The following is a 21379-nucleotide window of genomic DNA, read 5'->3' as shown; positions in this document are numbered from 1 at the left end:
AACTTTGGAGCTCCCAAGCTCTTTAGCTCTTTTGGGATTAACATTATCGGTTTCGGAGGTTGAAACCGAGTCAGTATAGCGTCAAGGGATTGCATAAAAGTTCCAAACTCAGGCATCGGAATCCCTTAAGGTGCAGGTGCACTAGCATTTTCAGAGAGGATAGGTTGTTCACTGATTGTCTCATAGCTCTCACTATCAGTTCCTTCTTGCATCTCCTATCCCCCATTTCTTCAGGAATTCGAAGATTCTGACATCTATAATAACATACATGATAGTAACATTTCAATTAGTAAGGAGTGTCATCAATTTCGCTAAAATGACACCATAACAGAAACCTTGATAATCTTTATGGCATGTATTCCCCTTTTCTACTTTAAAATCAAGACTGGTTTCGGCCGAAAATCAGCTAAACCTATAGCTCTGATACCAATACATGTAACACCCATCTCTCGTATACCCTTACGTACACGAGATATAGATGTCACATTTCTCTTAAAAAGAATTGTTCTTTTGAAAATCCAAAAATATATTTTTCTTTTCTGAAAGTATAATATTTTAATATAAAACAAACATTGATTTCAACTGTTATAAGTTCTACTTAATTAAAATTAAAAACATTAAGATGTTGTGATTACATGCCAAAGAAGTTTTCCAAGATAAACAAGATTGTTTTGGTATCATGGATGAGTCCACCTTAGTTGATGATCACCACAGGTACAAAAGCGCTCCCTACTTGGTTAATTTTACTTTTTCCTACGCGTGAAAAACAACACACGTTAAGCAATTTCTTCATGATATATAATATAGTAAAGAACATTAACGGATACATAAGTATCTCATAGTTATTTGATTAACTAAATTATACGGATACATAAGTATCTCATAGTTATTTGACTTTAACTAAATTAAAACAACCTCAGAACTAGATAAGTCCTTTGAAGAGAACAGTGACTTGAGGGAAGCCAGGCGTTTCATAAATCCACATATTGAAAAGCAATATTTGGACATGCCGTACAGATATGCAAGCTCTAGGGAATCACAGAACAGTTACATTCCAAACTTCCAGAGGCCGCTTTTAAGAAAAAATGTAGCTTGGAGGATGTCTGCTGGAAGGAGAAAGAGTTTTGATGATAGTCAGCTGTCACTTGGAGAGATGTCAAATTATGTTGAAGGTCCAGCTTCTATCAGTGATGCCTTAAGTGAGGGACTCAGTCCTAATTCTGATTGGTCTGCAAGGGTTGGTGCTTTTACTTATCTCCGGTCTTTGTTGCAGCAAGGCCCAAAAGGTATTCAGGAAGTGATTCAAAATTTTGAGAAGGTAATGGAACTGTTCTTCCAGCACTTGGATGACCCCCACCATAAAGTTGCACAGGCTGCCCTTTCAACACTTGCAGATATTATTCCAGCATGTCATAAGCCCTTTGAGAGCTACATGGAGAGGATTTTACCCCATGTGTTCTCGCGCTTAATTGATCCAAAGGAGTTGGTTAGGCAACCTAGCTCAACGACACTGGAAATTGTTAGCAAGACTTATAGCATAGATTCTCTTTTACCTGCTTTGCTGCGTTCACTTGATGAACAGCGATCACCAAAGGCACAATTGGCTGTTATTGAGTATACCATTAGTTCGTTCAACAAGCATGCTATGAATTCTGAAGGTTCTAGTTATATTGGCATCCTGAAGTTATGGCTTTCCAAATTGACGCCACTGGCTTATGATAAAAATACTAAGCTTAAGGATGCAGCTATTACTTGCATTATATCTGTGTACACACATTTCGATCCAACTGCTGTTCTGAATTTTATTCTTAGTTTATCAGTTGAAGAACAAAATTCATTGAGACGGGCACTTAAACAGTACACACCTCGTATTGAGGTGGATCTAATAAACTTGTTGCAGAGCAAGAAAGAGAGACAGCGCACTAAGTCATCCTATGACCCGTCTGATATTGTTGGAACATCGTCTGAAGAAGGATATGTTGGTGTGTCCAAGAAGAGTGTTTTACTTGGGAGGTATCTTCTGGTTCCATTGCTAGTGAAGGAGGTAGGAATTGGGGTTCCACCCAGGATTCAACCCTGGTCACTGGCAGTTTTGGCCAGACAGCATCTGATGAAAACCAGGAAAACATATATCAGAACTTCGAGACCAGTCCAAATGCAGGTGTTCTTCCTTCCAAAACCAAAGAATTGTCATATATGGCTTATTCTATGGGTCTGGATCGAACTGGCCTGGTAGAGAACTTGGAAAGTAATTTCATCTTGGAAGGTGCATCTACTCCACAACTGGAAATTAATGGTCTGAGTGAATCTAACTCATTGGGAGCTATTAATGGGGTTGTCCATAATAATGAGACTTCGCCAGTTTTGGATCTTAGTCACCTTAAACCAGCACCTGTAAAGATTAGCTCCATCCCTGACTTCGGGCCTAGCGTTCCTCAAATTCTTCACATGGTGAGTTCAGTATCATCCTGCGTCTTCTTCTTGTAGATGACGGTGATGATTGTTTTTTCAATTGAGTTTGCTTGTAGAAAATGTGGTTGGGATTCTAAATTCTAGTTGTCTTCATTGTGTTTAAAGAATTCTCATTTGATAAATGCTTTCTCCTATGTTACTAGATCTGCAATGGGAATGATGAGAGGCCACTGCCAGTAAGTGCAGTGCACTTTGAAGATACTTGTTTTTTTTCATTTAATTATTATTATTATTATTATTATAAAATAAATAATTATTTACAAATGTTATTACAGGCCCAATCAAGACTGGACCGGCCCAGTTACAAAAGACCCAACAGGCCTAATAATAAAACCCTAAACTAGATTAGGGTTTTCAGCTTCTCCAACCGCCTCTATCTCAGCCGTTGGATCTGGTTTAGATCCAATGGTCCCAGATACTTCCAGATGCAAAACCTAGGGTATGATACCCTAGGGCCACGTCCCAGCCGCCGCTTTTGCTATCTCCACCGCCACCGTTCCACGCCGCTCAGTCTCTGACACGAAGCCTCCAGAAGAAATGAAGAGGACCGTCCATATTAAGGGCTACGGTGAGTCACCACTATAGTTTGGTGACTCACCACAATACAACCCTTTTACCCGGTCCAAGACGAGCGCCGTTGATGGCTATAAAGACATCAACCGAACCTGCAAAGAGAAGACAGAGAGAAAGCAACCAGGGAACCAACAACACAGCAACAAAAAAACAAAGGATAGAAGAAGAAAAGCTTACTGGAGAACCTCAAACGTCGCCAGAAAACTAAAAATACCGAAGGTATTTTCTTAGATTTAGGAAAATCTATGGCTTTTTAGGGTAAAATGAGGTTGGAATTGAGTTTAAGGTCTTTGGATCTAGGGTTTGGGAAATTTTGGTGTTTTCCGACCACCGAAATCGGTGGCCGGCCGGGGCGCTCTCTCTCTCAGTTTTAGAGAGAAGGAGAGAGGTTTCCTCTCTTTTAGAGAGAGAAAAGAAAAGAGAGAAATTGGCCCGGAGGGCCGGTTATAATGGGGTATAAATACCCTCTTTTGGTGAGGGCCTTTGTGTAATTTCGTGCATGGGTAAACTATTCCCGCAGACACTGTAACTTTGAAAATTTGCAATTTGATCATTATAACATATTGTTATATATATTATAATTTGATCTTTTAATTTTTATTCATTATAATTTAGTCACTGATTTACTTATATATATTTTAGTAAAATAATTGATTTAGCCCTCATAATTTTATTAATTAATATTTTAAACCCCGAATAACATGTTTTAATTTCTTTTAATTTGATATACGAATTTAATATAATTTTAATCTAGTCACTAAATTAATAAAGGGGTAGAATAGCATGTTTAGCCACTAAAATTTTGAATAATTAATTACGAATTAGATTTATTTTTAATATATTCTAATTAGTCATTAGTTTTAAATTATTAATCATTTTTATATAGTTTTAATTTCATTTATTTTAGTTGTTGATTTAATTTTATATGTTTATTTGTAATATATTATTATTATTATTAGTATTATTATTACAAATATATATATAATAAATAATTATTTATTTTATTTTTCTTTTTATTAAAATCTTTATATGAATTAATTTTTATATAAAATAATTATAATAATCCTATTTTAATAATATTAAAGAAAAGGAATGTCTTAAAGCACCTAGAAGTCCGTTTTGTGATATTTTTACCCTATAAATTTTTTTTTAGAAATATTTTATTTATATTTATTTTTTAATATCGAAGAAAAGAGCTGTCTTAAAGCACCTAGAAGTTCTTTTCTGATATTTCTAAATAAATAAATATCTTATTTATATAAAAATTAATAAATTTCCTTATAATTATAAATTATACTAGTAAATTTGAAATGACATAATTATAGATTAAATATATTTTTGAATATTTAAATTTATAATAATAGAGACAAAATTATAATTAATGAGTACCAAATTTTGGGCGTTATAGGGGTGTTAATCCTTCCCTAAACGTAATCGACCACGAATTTTTTTTTATTAAAATTTTTTGGTTATATGCATATTAGTTTTATCTTTTAAATTATGTTTTATTCAAAACTATTTTAAAAGATTGTTTTTAGGTATTTGACCTACCTGACCCAAAAGGTCAATGGCGACTCCCAAAATATTTTTTAAAATATAAAATCATTTATTTATTCGTGTTATTTTTCCCGCCAAGTTAAAAATTTCGCGCCTGGACGAAAACCGGTTACGATAGCTTGGCGACTCCGCTGGGGATGGTCAAGCTTTTAAAATCAATTATAAATTGTCTCTATTAATTATAAATTAAAAATTCATATATTTAATTTATAATTCTTTCTTTTCAAAATTTTTATATATACTTATTATTTTCATAGTATTTATACATATTATTTTATTAATATTTCATTTTATTTGCAAGTATTTTATTTCATTATTTATTTTTCTGTCAGAGGTTTGAACATTTCTCTCACACCAACACTTGCATTGTATAACATAAAGCTCTATAATTGAGTTTGTCCCTTTAAGTGGGAGTAAAAGCGACGTCTTTGTGAGAATTTATTCTCCGTGTCAGACCTAGCAAGTAACTTTCGGGGTTCATATGCTCTATGTCTTCGTGAGAATTTATTCTCCGTGTCAGGCATAGAGAAGTGTATCCCCTCGAATTGAACTCGATCCACTTTAGTCTGTGATGGACTAGGATTGAGGGTTAGCAACCCAAGGGCACTAACAAGGACAATTCGGGTACCTTTATTCTTATCTGAAACCCTGCATATAATAACCCTAGAAACTCTTCCGATCTGAAGCCATGCCGAAATTTTGTCCAAAATAGGTGTACACACAGGAGAAAAATTTAACTTTTCCTTTAATTATTTATTTATTTTCTTACTGAATAAATTGCATGTGAATTTAATTATTTAAAGTATGAAGAAAGCATGTTTAAATAAAGATATTTAGGTAGTCATTATTATTAAATTATTTTTTCCTTTATTATGTAAACTAATTCATTTCTTTTTGTGTGTTCTTTATTTCTTCTGTTTGCATAGCATCATACAGGATAAAAGGCATTGATCCTCGTGTTAATTGTCTCATTGGAAAACCTTCATCCATGGATAAAAAGTGTTCAAATCAAATAGTTCTAAACTCAGAAGTAAAACAGTGGGATGAGGACTTACAAAGACAAGGAGGAGACAGTTTTCAGGATGACTATGTATCTGACTTAGCCAGTTATGCTCCAGTTTCGCTAAAAAGAAATGATATGCAAGATTTGCGAGGCATTTGGGAGAGTTGGGACTCAAACAAAAAGTTGTAGTTTTATCAGACTTACGGAGACATCCCATATTTGCTCTATGTCGAAGTTGATGATGACTTACTTCGAGCCCTAATTCAATTCTAGAATCCAGGGTACAATTGCTTCACTCTCAATAAGGAGGACTTGGTCCCTACTATTGAAGAGTACACAACTTTGCTACATATAGAAGGGGCTTTGGAAAATCAAATTTATTCAAGGTCAATTAAAACTCAACCTTTTCGAGTTAAATTAGCAAAGATTGACGGAGTACGAGAGGAATGGGTGGTATCCCGTACAAAACAAAAGGGCGAAAGCGAAGGCATTGCTTGGACCAACATTAAAGAACTTATTCAGAGCATCCAGACACTAAAGTACGATTCGATCTCTTTGCTCTGGGTATGTATGGTATGGTCATCTTCCCAAAAGTATTGGGATATATTGAAGCTGCAGTAGTAGATTTGTTTGAGCAGCTACCAAAAAGGATTAATCTTGCTTCTGCAATTCTAGCAGAGACTTTCAGGTCGTTAAACGCTTGTAGAAAGCTAGGAGGTGGAAGATTCTCAGGGTGTACCCAATTGTTATATGTCTGGATTCGCAGCCATTTCTGGAGGACAGAAAAGGTTTCATACTGGCGTTTTAATATGGACTACTCACCATTGAAAGAATTTCTGGAGCAAGAATGGCCGAAAGAAATTACGAAAGATATGTGGATTAATGCCTTTCGAAATCTGCAAAGCAATGACATTGTTTGGCGAGCCCCGTGGCAAATCCAAAGGGAATTCTTTTACAAATGTGGTGATTACAACTGGATAATGTTGCTCGGATTGTGGGAGGAATTGGATATGCACCACTTCTGGTCATAAGACAGTATGAAGGTCGTCAATTTGTACCTGTCACTGCTGGAATACATTCGTCTGAGTTCGCATTCCACAGTACAAATTATAAAAGAAATATCATGGAGGCCTTTACAGCTTGGAAAACAACTTTTTGTATCCGAGCTAAAGCAGCAAAAAAATGCTAACTCCTGATTATGAGGAATGGAGATCTGTCAGGAAAAATGAAAATATCCCTCTACCAGACCAAAATGAGGATATCTCTATGGAAGATCGCATTAAGGTGGTTCCATCAGAGATTGAAATCCTGAGAGCTGAGTTTGAAGCAGAAAGAGAAGATTGGTTAAGAGAATTAGAGCAAATGAGACGAGATAAAGCTATGTTGGGTGTTGACATTGACTTTCATTCATCACAATTTGTAATGTTGAGAGAAAACAAAGAAAAAGTTGATGGTGAATTCAGAACATTAAAGAAAAATTACCAGGAGTTATATAAATCCCGGAAAGCATCAGAACCAAGCCGATCAACAATACAGATGACCAGAGAATTGAACATCGAGAAAAGTCGAGTGGAAGATCTGAAAGGAAAGAATAGTCGTCTGCTCAAAAGCCTTGAGAAAGGAAAGCGGAAAATAGAAGATTTTGAGGTTGATAGAAGAGAGCGAATTATAAAAAACAAAGCTGAACACCGCGAGATCATGAATGAAATGCAAAGAGAAAGGGATCGAGCCAAAGATTTAGAAGAGATGAAGAATGACATCTTTGATAAATTTGAAAGTGAGAAAAATATCATGTTCAAGGGATTTGAATCTGAAATGAACCATCTGATTGTCGAACTTGAAGTCATGGGCCAAAGGATTGAAGAGTTCAATGTTGAAAAAGAAAAATGGGAGTTGGAAAGAAAGAATTTCAACACCAAACTTGAGGTAGAGCAAGAAGTGGCTAGCAATTGGATGAAAAAGATGCAGAAACAAGAATGTTCAAATCCAGAAGCTTAATCAAAGGACGCAAGAAGTACGAACAAAACTTGAAGAAGATCTGGAACAGTCTAGAAACAAAAACTCAGAGTTTAATGCTTACATTTTGCAACTTGAAGAGTCATTATTTCAAGAAAAGGTTCGTCTAGGACCTAGTGATCTTAAAGAAAGTAATGAGGAAAGTGCTTCACTGCGAAGACGCATTAGAGATCTTGAAAAAACTCTGCACAATTGTCAAGTCAGAATTGGTCATTTCTGGAGAACTCATTGAAAATGTCTTGAAAAGTGGCAAAATTGAATCAAATTAGGGGTCTAGTTCCAAAAGACCTATGTATCGGAAAAAAGAGAATGAAGTCAACAATGCAAACTCTTACAACAAGGATTCTTCGAAAAGTGTTACAATAACCCAGCCAAGGGTTAAGAAAGAAGAAACAAGCACTAATCGAGTAGAGTCCAGAGGATCTCGAAGGGAAAGTGAAAGGTTGTCTTTTACACCTTTACCAGTACCCTATACTGAAATCTATGATTCACTGTTAAAAGCAGAAGTCATACGGCCCTATCCTTTGGTTCCTATGAAACCACCATTCCCTCCATGGTATGATGTAAAGGCACACTGTGTTTACCATGAAGGAATTACGGGTCATTCTATTGAAAATTGTTTGGCATTCAAAAGGGTGGTTCAAAATATGATCAACACTGGAAAGTTGGAATTCAATTCACCATCTACATCAAATCATCCGCTGCCAAATCAAGGAGATAAAAACGTGAATGCAATTCATGAAGAGAACAGAAAGAAAGCAAAAACTGACGTTCTGAAATTAAATCTCCTTTTGTTTGGATATTTCAACAACTCTCCTTATCCGGTATAATTCCACAAGAATTCAGGCCAAAGCATAATGAAGGCAAGAATTATTGTGAATATCATCAAGAGAAGGGGCATGAAATTCAACTATGTCCTAAATTTAGGGATTTGGTGCAAAAATTGATGAATAACAGAGAGATAGAATTCTTTGAAGAAGAACCAGGGAAAAGAGAAGATGATGTTTGCTCATCAGAAGATTCTAAACCTAATCATAGAACAAGTGATCCTGTGATCATTAATGTGAAATCATCTACAGTGATTCCTGCACCAACAAAGCCGAAAGTAGTTATCACAACCCCTTTACCATTCCCATACAAGGATACCCGCAGGGTACCTTGAAATTATACTACCAATGTTTCAATGGTAGGAGGATATGTTTCTCTGGAAAAAACACCATACAAGGATACCCGCAGGGTACCTTGAAATTATACTACCAATGTTTCATGGTAGGAGGATATTTTCTCTGGAAAAAACAGAAGAGAAAATACAGTCTGGATTCAACGTCTGAAGCAGTGAGTGAAGTCGGATTCTTTACAAGAAGTGGGAGATGTTACTCTCCCGAAACATCCAATGCATCAGAACAAGTGAAAGCAAAAGGAAAAGCCATACCCCAAAAGGTATTTGATGATGAATCCCCTCCAGCATTCAATGAGCCTGTAACAGAAAAACAAGCGCAAGAATTTTTGAAATTCTTTAAACATAGTGAATATAGTGTGGTTGAACAACTACATAAACAACAAGCGAGAATTTCTATTCTTGATCTATTGATGAATTTAGAAGCACACAGAAATGCTTTGATGAGAATGCTTAATCAAACATTTATCCCTGAAGATATATCCCTCAATAAACTTGACAGAATTGTGGGACATATAGCCGCTGACAATTACATAACGTTCACGGATGAAATACATGAAGGCGGAATGGGTCAGTAAAAGCTTTGAATATTACCACACATTGTCATGGTCATGTTTTTCCAGGAGTATTGATTGACAATGGATCCGCTCTTAACTTAATGCCTCTAGTCACACTTCAAAGAATGCCTGTGGATAAATCACACATGAGAAGTTATCAGAATGTAGTGCGAGCTTTTGATGGCACTCAAAAAGAGGTGCTTGGGAAAATGGAAATACCATTGTTAATCGGACCAGTCATGTACAATATTGACTTTGTGGTGATGGACATCCACCCTACATATAATTGTTTATTAGGGAGGCCATGGATTCATTCTGCAGGAGCCGTTCCTTCTTCATTACATCAGAAATTGAAATTCGTTGTTGATGGACAACTAATATTCGTAGGAGCTGAAGAAGAAATCATTGCGTCTATAACAAGTGATGTTCCATATATTGAAACCAATGATGATTCTCTCGAATGCTCTTTCCGATCTCTTGAATTTGTCAATGCAACCTTTATTGCAGAAGGAAGCAAAATTCCATATCCCAGATTGTCTGATTGCACCAAGATGACTACGACAGACTTTAGGCATCGGAGCTAAACTGGGAAAGGTTTAGGAAAGAATCTTCAAGGAGTTCAGTTCCTGTAAGTATGAAGATGAGAAAGATCGTTTTGGGCTTGGATTTAAGCCCAATTTTCAGCAAAAGAACAATGAAATGAAAAGAAAATGTGAATATAGAAAGGCAAGGTTGAAAGGAGAATAAATCCTTTGGGAACACATGTTTTTCCCACAGTTGAAGATCACATTCAGATCAGGGGGAACAATTAATATAGAACAACAGCTTGTTGAGGCCTTTAAAGAAGAAAAGTTGACGAAAGATCAAAGCTAGTTTAAGAAGCTATGAAAGGATTATTTATCAACATGATCATGAATGACACAAGACTGGCAAATACTTGGCTAGGATTCGCCCTTGTTTTCCTGGAAACACTCAACAATTGGACCGCTGAAGACCTTCATGTAGTTTTTAATATTAACACAGTAATATTCAGAACTAATCTTTATGTTTAGCCCAAGAGTATGAAAACTTTTTGTTATCTTGTAAAGGAAATTATGATAAGTTCACCTAATATTAAATATAAGAAATTTTCTTTAAAATTTTCAAATGGCAATCATTCTTTACATTTTTTACATTTTTACATTCATTTATTTCATAAATTTACTATATTCTTTCAGAATATCCGACTTAAATTTGCAGGTGTCAGAATGTTAATAGCATGTTTATTCCTAAATTTAATCGAAAGATAAATTTAGAGCAGCCCATATGTCTGGAGGAAATCAATAAGTGTGAGGATGAACTGGAATGTGATGTTCCTACTGAATTATTAAGACTGATAGAAAAAGAAGATAAGCAAATTTTACCTCACAAAGAAGAGATTGAGACTATAAATTTGGGAACAGATGAAGAAATGAAGGAGGTAAAAATTGGTACTACTCTGACAATCCAGATAAAACAAGAATTAATAAATCTCCTTCAAGAGTTCAAAGATATCTTCGCCTGGTCATATCAAGATATGCCTGGTTTGAGTACATATATAGTGATGCACAAACTTCCAATCAATCCAGAATATAAACCGGTCCAACAAAGCTCAGGCGAATGAGGCCAGAAATGTTGTTGCAGATCAAGAGGAAGTGATAAGCAGATTAATGCAGGTTTCCTACAGGCAGCCAAATACCCAGAATGGGTAGCCAACATTGTTCCAGTACCAAAGAAAAATGGGAAAGTTCGAATGTGTGTGGATTACAGAGATCTCAACAAAGCTAGTCCGAAAGATAGCTTTCCATTACCCCACATAGACACCTTGGTGGACAATACTACAGGACATGCATGGTTTTCATTCATGGATGGCTTTTCAGGATATAATCAGATAAAAATGAATCCTGAAGACATGGAAAAAACAACATTGTAACCATGTGGGCACATTCTGCTATAAAGTAATGCCATTTGGATTGAAAAATGTAGGGGCAACGTATCAAAGAGCCATGGTAACTTTGTTTCATGACATGATGCACAAAGAGATTGAAGTATACGTGGATGACATGATTGCCAAATCCCGAACCGAAGAACATATTCAAAATTTGAGAAAGCTTTTCCAGAGATTGAGGAAGTATCAATTAAAGCTCAACCCCGCTAAATGCACTTTTGGGGTAACTTCTGGGAAGCTTTTGGGATTTGTGGTCAGCAAAAAAGGAATTGAGATTTATCCAGATAAAGTAAAAGCAATTCAAGATCTTCCACCACCCAATACAAAAAAAGAAGTTCGAGGCTTTTTGGGAAGATTAAATTATATATATCGGTTCATTTCTCAATTAACTGACAAATGTGATCCAGTGTTCAAATTACTTCGAAAGAACAATCCTGAAGTCTGGAATGATGAATGTCAAGAAACTTTGGATATTATTAAGAAATATTTATCCATGCCCCATTTTAGTATCACCAATGCCTGATAGACCATTAATTCTCTACTTGACAGTCTTTGAAAATTCGATGGGATGTGTACTGGGACAGCATGATGAATCTGGAAGAAAAGAAAAGCCATTTATTATCTGAGCAAAAATTTACTGATTGTGAAATTCGATATCCCCAATACAAAAATTATGTTGTGCCTTGGTGTGGGCTACTCGAAGACTCAGACAATACATGTTATATACTACTTGGCTGATATCCAACTTGATCCCTTGAAATTCTTAATGGATCACCAGCTTTGACAGGCAGAATGGGCTAGATGGCAGATGTTATTATCCGGTTTGATATTGTATATGCACCAAAGCGATAAAAGGAAGTGTCATAGCTGATTTTCTGGCCAGTCGTGTATCAGATGATTATCAGCCTTTGAGTTTTAATTTTCCAGATGAAGATTTGTTATGCATATCCATGAATGAAGAATTCATAACAAATGATGAATCTTGGAAGCTTTACTTTGATGGAGCATCCAACGACTTGGGACGAGGAATCGGGGCAGTGTTAATTTCTCCAGAAAATATTTATTATCCCCTTTACAAGTAGACTGGATTTCTTTTGCACCAATAACATGGTGGAATATGAAGCTTGTGTCATGGGATTGGAAGCAGCTATAGAAAGAAAAATAAAATGTCTCAAAATATATGGAGATTCATCGTTAGTGGTGTATCAATTATGAGGTGAATGGAAAACAAAAGATCTCAAATTGTTGGAATACCAAAATTTTACCCTCGAATTAGTGAAAGAATTTAAGAGAGTCACCTTTAATTATCTCCCTCGAGAAGAAAATCAAATGGCAGATGCTTTGGCTACATTAGCTGCTATGTTTCAGGCAAATAAGAAAGTTGATATGATGCCAATCAAAATGCAAGTATATGAAATTCCTGCACATTGTTATAGTGTGGAAGAAGAGGTAGATGGTAAACCATGGTATTATGATATCCTGCAATATATCAAAAATCAAAGTTATCCACAAAATGCATCTGAAATTGATAAAAGAACCTTGAGAAGAATGGCTGCTGGATATTTTCTGGATGGCGAGACTATGTATAGAAGAAGCAATGATCTAATGCTATTGAGATGTTTAAATACCAGCGAAGCCAGAAGCCTCATTGAAGAAGTACACAGTGGAATATGTGGAACACATGCAAATGGTCTTTCCATGGCTAGAAAAATAATGAGATATGGATACTATTGGGCTACCATGCAAACAGATTGCATTGATTATGCAAGGAAATGTCATAAATGCCAGATATATGCAGATAAGATTCATGTAACCCCCATCTCCTTTACATGTAATGACAGCACCCTGGCCATTTTCTATATGGGGAATAGACGTCATTGGGGCAATCACATCAAAAGCATCGAATGGAAATTGTTTCATCCTTGTAGCAATTGATTATTTTACCAAGTGGGTTGAAGCTGCTTCATATGCAATATTAAGAGGTCCACAGTCTGCAAATTCATAAAGAAAGAAATAATTTGTCGGTATGGCCTACCAGAAAGGATCATTACAGATAATGCTCTGAACCTGAACAACAAGATGATGACCGAACTTTGTGCACAGTTTAAGATCAAACATGCAAACTCGTGGCATATCGTCCAAAGATGAATGGGGCAGTTGAAGCAGCAAATAAGAACATCAAGAGAATCATTACAAAGACCACTGAAACTTACAAAGATTGGCACGAGAAGTTACCTTTTTCTTTATATGCATACCGAACTACTGTTCGAACATCTACTGGGGCAACGCCTTTTTCTTTAGTCTATGGGATGGAAGCAGTCTTACCAATTGAAGTTGAGATTCCATCGCTTCAAATTTTGAGAGAACCAAAATTGGATGAATCTGAATGGATCCAAGCTAGATTTGATCAATTGAACCTTATTGAGGAGAAAAGATTGAAAGCTATTTGCCATGGACAGATGTATCAAAACGGATGGTGAAGTCTCATGACAAAGTACATCCAAGAGAATTCCAAGGGGTGATCTAGTACTAAAAAAGATCTTGCCTATACATAAATATTTCCGTGGGAAATGGATGCCTAATTGGGAAGGTCCATACGTTGTAAAAAATGCCTTTTCCGGAGGAGCGTTGATCTTGGCAGAAATGGATGGAAAAATTCTGAGAAACCCAATAAACTCAGATTCTGTCAAGAAATATTATGCTTGAAGAAAAAAGAAAAATGAAGAAAAAGAAAAAAAAAGAAAAAAAAAAGGGGGTCAAGATGAAAACCCACAAAGGGCATCTTGTAACCAAATGAAGGATTTGAGTTGAAAACCTGAAAGGGCGGCTCAAATGCATGTTGATTTAGGCATCTGGCAATTGAACCCTCTTAAGATTTTGATAGTTTGAGAGGAACTTCACATCTACAAGCATTCTGACAACGTTTGAGATCTTTCAGACAAAAGCTTACATCAGTACTCTAAATTATATCAATTTGATTAATTTAGAAATACTTATGCTAATAATTTGTTGAGTCATTTGAATTTTTATCATTCCTATGCTTGCCATAACTTTGAATACAATTCTATCTATTTATTAATAAATTCTAAGTTTATTTTCTCTAAATTCAATTTATTTGAGATTCAATTTATTTTTGAAAATTCAACTTATTCTTTATTTTGTAAATGGATTAACATAATTTTGAAATAAGTTAAAGATTTTTGAATATCACTTTATGTTAATACTTTTAAAGGCATGGAATACAAAGTAAGTCTTATCAATGTTTGCAATCATTGTTAAAAGCAACCAAATTATTACCATCATAGAGTTATTTGGAAGCGGAACAAGAACAAATTTGTTCTCAATTGGCAGATTATAAATATAGCCCCTTTTCAGTGTAGTAGCATGAAAATGCTTCGAATCTACAAATTCTGGCTCTACATCGAATAAGTACTGTGATATTCCAGCCCAAACATTAACTGGAGCAAGTGCCACGTTATCATGGTAGAAATAAGGAGGCCCAATAGCATCTTCTGGAAGTGTTCTTTGAGTTATCTGATCTGGTTTGGTATGAACCCCAAAACCAATCATTAGATTTGAAAGATGAATTTGCTCATAGTAGAAATAAGGAGACCCAATAGCATCTTCTGGAAGTGTTCTTTGAGTTATCTGATCTGGTTCGGTAGGAACCCCAGAACCAATCATTAGAATTGAAAGATATACTGCATGATCGTCTTCATTAAGAAGTTTTTTTCAAGCTTCCTCTGCTTCTTCTTTTTTAAGAAAATCATAGCCCAAGTTTCGCCTTTTCTTGTAATTGGGATCATTGTATAATGGCTTCTTATCTTTTACCGGAAGAAGTGTGTCAACAGCCTTAGCCATTTGAGCAGCACATATAAAATCTGTCAACTCTGCAATTGATGAATCAGGATTATATCTCTATGACTATTGAAGACATAGCATTTGAGTATCCCATTTTCGTCAAGTATAACAGTTTACTCTCCTCATCAGAATCAGAATTCAGGATTTTATCGGTATCAAAAGAACTATCAATATCTGTGAAATCATCTTAAATGATCACTTCATAATCAGATAAGTAGTTATCAGAATCAACATGTTGCATGAGTGCGAGCTTTTCAAGAGCCTATACTATTGAGTTTTATTCTCAAGTGGTTTTGTGACATCATGCAAAAATTCAGGCATATCTACATCTACACTCTTCAAAAATGATAGATTCTCCATTCGAAGAGGAAGATTTATTAATTTCTACACAACTGAAGAAACTAAGTTCACCAATTTGAAATCAAATAAAAATGAACTTAATATTCATGCATCATATTTAGGCATTTGCAAAAATAAGTGCATTTCCATTCATTTTATCCATGTTAAATGTTGATAGGAATTTCAAAGATTTTAGCAAAGATTCAAATCCATCACTTGATGGATCAGCTTTTCCAGAGAAAGTTCATAATGAGAAGAACTTATTCAACTTTTTGCTTGAATTCATCAGCATTTCCAGGTCGAGTTCATAATGAGAATAACTCATCTGAAGAAGGAAGAAGTTCATAATGAGAAGAACTTGTTCAACCTTTTGCTCAAATACATCACTTGATGGATCAGCTTTTCCAGAGAAAGTTCATAATGAGAAGAACTCATCTGAAGAAGGAAGAAGAAATTCATAATGAGAAGAATTTGTTCAACTTTTTGTTTGAATTCATCACTTGATGGATCAGCTTTTCCAGAGAAAGTTCATAATGAGAAGAACTCATCTGAAGAAGGAAGAAGAAATTCATAATGAGAAGAATTTGTTCAACTTTTTGTTTGAATTCATCACTCGATGGATCAACTTTTCCAGAGAAAGTTCATAATAAGAAGAACTCATCTGAAGAAGGAAGAAGAAGTTCATAATGAGAAGAGCTTGTTCGACCTTTTGCATGACCTTATCACAGAAAGAGATAGATTAGCATCAACATTTTCAGAAATGTTCATAATGAGAATAACTCATATGAAGAAGAATGAACAGAACTTATTCGACCTTTACATGATTATATTACAGAAGGAGATAAATTGTCATCCCAGTGGAAAAGTTCATAATGAGAAGAACTAATCCCATAGAAGAATTGATTTAACATAGCCATCATAATCAAGTGAAGTCAAATGAAAAAAAAACTTATTATCCTTTCGTCTTTGCTCTATTCTTATTAACACAAGAATGAGCAAAGAGGGACAGCTGAAGATACTTGTTTTTTTTCATTTAATTATTATTATTATTATTATTATTATTATTATTATAAAATAAATAATTATTTACAAATGTTATTACAGGCCCAATCAAGACTGGACCGGCCCAGTTACAAAAGACCCAACAGGCCTAATAATAAAACCCTAAACTAGATTAGGGTTTTTAGCTTCTCGAACCGCCTCAATCTCAGCCGTTGGATCTGGTTTAGATCCAACGGTCCCAGATACTTCCAGATGCAAAACCTAGGGTATGATACCCTAGGGCCACGTCCCAGTCGTCGCTTTTGCTATCTCCACCGCCACCGTTCCACGCTGCTCAGTCTCTGACACGAAGCCTCCAGAAGAAATGAAGAGGACCGTCCATATTGAGGGCTACGGTGAGTCACCACTATAGTTTGGTGACTCACCACAATACAACCCTTTTACCCGGTCCAAGACGAGCGTCGTTGATGGCTATAAAACCATCAACCGAACCTGCAAAGAGAAGACAGAGAGAAAGCAACCAGGGAATCAACAACACAGCAACAAAAAAAAACCAAAGAAAAGAAAAGCTTACTGGAGAACCTCAAACGTCGCCAGAAAACTGAAAATACCAAAGGTATTTTCTTAGATTTAGGAAAATCTATGGCTTTTTAGGGTAAAATGAGGTTGGAATTGAGTTTAAGGTCTTTGGATCTAGGGTTTGGGAAATTTTGGTGTTTTCCGACCACCGGAAACGGTGGCCGGCGGCGAATTTTACGGCGGCATAGGACTGCCGGCCGGGGTGCTCTCTCTCTCAGTTTTAGAGAGAAGCGAGAGAGAGTTTAGACTCTCTCAGTTTAGAGAGAGAAAAGAAAAGAGAAAAATGAGGAATTGGCCCGGAGGGCCGGTTATAATGGGGTATAAATACCCTCACCAAAACGATGTAGTTTTGGTGAGGGCCTTTGTGTAATTTCGCGCATGGATAAACTATTCCCGCAGACATTGTAACTTTGAAAATTTGCAATTTGATCATTATAACATATTGTTATATATATTATAATTTGATCTTTTAATTTTTATTCATTATAATTTAGTCACTGATTTACTTATATATATTTTAGTAAAATAACTGATTTAGCCCTCATAATTTTATTAATTAATATTTTAAACCCCGAATAACATGTTTTAATTTCTTTTAATTTGATATACGAATTTAATATAATTTTAATCTAGTCACTAAATTAATAAAGGGGTAGAATAGCATGTTTAGCCACTAAAATTTTGAATAATTAATTACGAATTAGATATTTATTTTTAATATATTCTAATTTAGTCATTAGTTTTAAATTATTAATCATTTTTATATAGTTTTAATTTCATTTATTTTAGTTGTTGATTTAATTTTATATGTTTATTTGTAATATATTAGTATTATTATTACAAATATATATATAATAAAATAATTATTTATTTTATTTTTCTTTTTATTAAAATCTTTATATGAATTATTTTTTATATAAAATAATTATAATAATCCTATTTTAATAATATTAAAGAAAATGACTGTCTTAAAGCACCTAGAAGTCCGTTTTGTGATATTTTTACCCTATAATTTTTTTTTAGAAATATTTTATTTATATTTATTTTTTAATATCGAAGAAAATAGCTGTCTTAAAGCACCTAGAAGTTCTTTTCTGATATTTCTAAATAAATAAATATCTTATTTATCTAAAAATGAATAAATTTCCTTATAATTATAAATTATACTAGTAAATTTGAAATGACATAATTATAGATTAAATATATTTTTGAATATTTAAATTTATAATAATAGAGACAAAATATAATTAATGAGTACCAAATTTTGGGTGTTATAGGGGTGATAATCCTTGCCTAAACCTAATCGATCACGAATTTCTTTTTATTAAAATTTTTTGGTTATATGCAGATCAGTTACCTGACCTAAAAGGTCAAGGGCGCTCCCAAAATAAAAAAAATCATTATTTATTCGTGTTATTTTTCCCGCCAAGTTAAAAATTTCGTGCCCGGACGAAAACCGGTTACGAGGCACTTGAGCAATTAATTGAAATTTCTGTGGCTGATGATCCCTCGATTTGGAGCAAGGTATTACATATTTTTCATATACGTTCTATATAGTAATTTTTTTTAGAATTTTTTTCCTTTTGTTGGAAGTTTCTTAACCTTGACATACTGTTATGGGAAGTGTGTCTTCTAGCCTTGTGTGCTGTGCCATATTTTATTCACAACGAATTTTAATATCTAAATGAATTTATGCAGTACTTCAATCATATTTTGACAGCTGTACGTGAAGTTTTAGATGATTCTGATTCCTCAATCAGAGAACTTGCTTTGTCATTGATAGCTGAAAAACTTAAAACCAGGTTTGCTCATAATGTTTAGTATATAATTGTTTTTAGACATCTGGGTTTTCCTTTCTCTAATAAGTTCATCGTTGTTTTTTTTCTGGTGTGTCATGATTCCAGAAAGATGCTATGGAAGATTCTGTTGATATAGTAGTCGAGAAGCTACTTCATGTAACAAAGGATATTGTTCCAAAAGTAATTTACTTCCCTCAAACTTGCCCTTCGAAAATATTCTTGCTCCTGTCCCCCCTCTCAATTGTCTACTCCACGTTCAGGTTTCAAATGAAGCTGAGCACTGCCTGAAAACTGTGCTGTCTCAGTTTGATCCATTCAGATGTTTAAGTGTAAGTGGTTTCCCCTTGGAGGTCTGATTTGTTTGCCCTACTAGAGAGAGTTTTGACTTTTTCCCCTCTGGTTTCCAGTTAATTAAGTACTGATGCTGTAAAATGATTGGGGTTGCAGGTTATTGTACCTTTATTAGTTACTGAAGATGAGAAAACTCTAGTTATTTGCATAAACTGTTTAACAAAGGTATTATTCTGAATGTTAGTTGGAGTTATAATTAATAATTTGATTTTACCTCTATCGCTTTCTGGCTGAGATTCTTCATGCAAGGAGTCAAGGACATATGCATATAGGTTTTTTATTTTTGAGTGACTGCATGAGACTCTGTATATATGAATGGTCACCACTTTGTATTCTTGCTTTAAACTGTTAATTGTTCCGCACATCGAGGGCATGAATGGCGAGGCTAAAACTAATATGATAAACATGGATAAGGTTGTTGGTATCCAAAGATGTAAAATTGTGTGTTTGCTGGTGAAAATAAAACTTTTATTCACTGTAAAAAACAATAGAAATAGTACCGGGGTTTTATACAGAAGGTATTAGAGTTCTAGTTGATCTAAGAGTCCTAACTAAATAAACCTTATCTTTATTTACGAATAAAATTAGTTATAGATGAACTAAAATATTAATATTTACAATATCATTAGAAGACTATATCTAGGGACGGTTATAACTCACACTCCCCCTCAAGTTGGGGAATGAATATTATAAAGACTCGGCTTGGATGTGATCTCGCCGAAAGTCACCCTTGAAAGTGCCTTGGTCAGAATGTCCGCTAGTTGATTTTTTGAAGGAACATACGTTAGTCTTACTGTACCACTATTCACCTTTTCAGAAATAAAGTGTCTGTTGATCTCCACATGTTTCGTTCTCTCGTGATGAACTGGATTCTTAGCAATGCATATGGCTGACTTGCTATTACTTTGAAGTTCAAAATAATTGCTATCACATACCTCCAACTCGGTTAATAGTCTTTGTATCCAAACACCATCACAGATCCCGATGCAATCGCCCTAAATTCTGCTTCAGTACTACTTCTGGAAACTACAACTTATTTCTTACTTCTCCATGTCACCAAATTTCCCCACACGAATGAACAATAACCCTTAATCGATCTCTTGTCTGTTAACTTTCTAGCCCAGTGTTAACTTTCTAGCCCAGCTAGAATATGAAAAAAATCTTTACTGTCCTATCTTTATGTTTTCTGAAGATTAACCCTTGTCCCGATGTCATTTTCAAATACTTCAAGATTCGATACAAAGCTTCTAAATGTTCTTCTCTAGGATCATTCATGTATTAACTCACAATGCTGACACAGAAAGCTATGTCTGGCCTAGTTAGCGATAGGTAAATAATCTTACCTACCAACCTTTGATATTGCTCTTTACTTACGAGACTACCTTGTGTTACTTCAAATTAGTTTTCATGGGAGTTTCCGAAGGCTTACAACCGGTCATTCCAGTCTTAGAAATCAAGTCTAGAATATACTTCCTTTGGTTGATAACAATACCTTCTCTCGATGGCGCCACTTCCATCCCTAAGAAATATCGTAATGTCACCAAATCTTAGGTTTCTAACTCTCTTGCCAACTCTTTCAATTTCTCTATCTCCACAGAGTCATCACTTGTGATGATGACATTGTCAACATAGACAATTAAGATTGTCTTTTTATTGTTTGGTGTAGTCTTTATAAATAGGGTATGAATAGATTGACATTTCTTAAAGTTTTCCCACAAAAGTACCTTAGTGAATTTGTCAAACCAAGCCCTAGGAGATTGTTTTAGTCCATATAAAGATTTCAACAGTTTGCGTACCTGCTGGTTACATGATGTTATCCGTACTCTCGGTGGAACTTGCATGTAGAATTCTTCGAGATTACCATTTAGGAATGTGTTCTCGACATCTAGTTGGAGCACCCAATCCTCACTCACGGCTAAGAATAGTAGTACTCTTATTGTGTTGAGTTTTGCAATCAGAGCAAAAGTCTCTTGAAAATCCACACCATAAGTCTGAGTGAAACCTTTCGCTACAAGTTTGGCCTTATATCGCTCAACACTACCATCCGCTTTGTACTTTATGGTAAAGATTTGTAACCAACTGGTTTCTTGTCTTTAGGAAGATCGACAATAATCCAAGTTTTATTAC

At 34.9% G+C, this 21379-nt stretch overlaps 1 pseudogene; it reads left to right on the top strand.

Moving 5' to 3' along the window:
* Positions 1 to 701: 701 nt before the first annotated feature.
* On the top strand, positions 702 to 19444 carry LOC120171146 (annotated as a pseudogene).
* The last annotated feature ends 1935 nt before the right edge of the window (positions 19445 to 21379 follow it).

This window comes from Hibiscus syriacus, unplaced genomic scaffold (genome assembly GCF_006381635.1).
Source record: "Hibiscus syriacus cultivar Baekdansim isolate YM2019G1 unplaced genomic scaffold, ASM638163v2 tig00111812_pilon, whole genome shotgun sequence".
NCBI lineage: Eukaryota > Viridiplantae > Streptophyta > Magnoliopsida > Malvales > Malvaceae > Hibiscus > Hibiscus syriacus.
The sequence above is the reverse complement of the archived record's forward strand: the minus strand, read 5'-3'. Positions and strand labels throughout refer to the sequence as shown.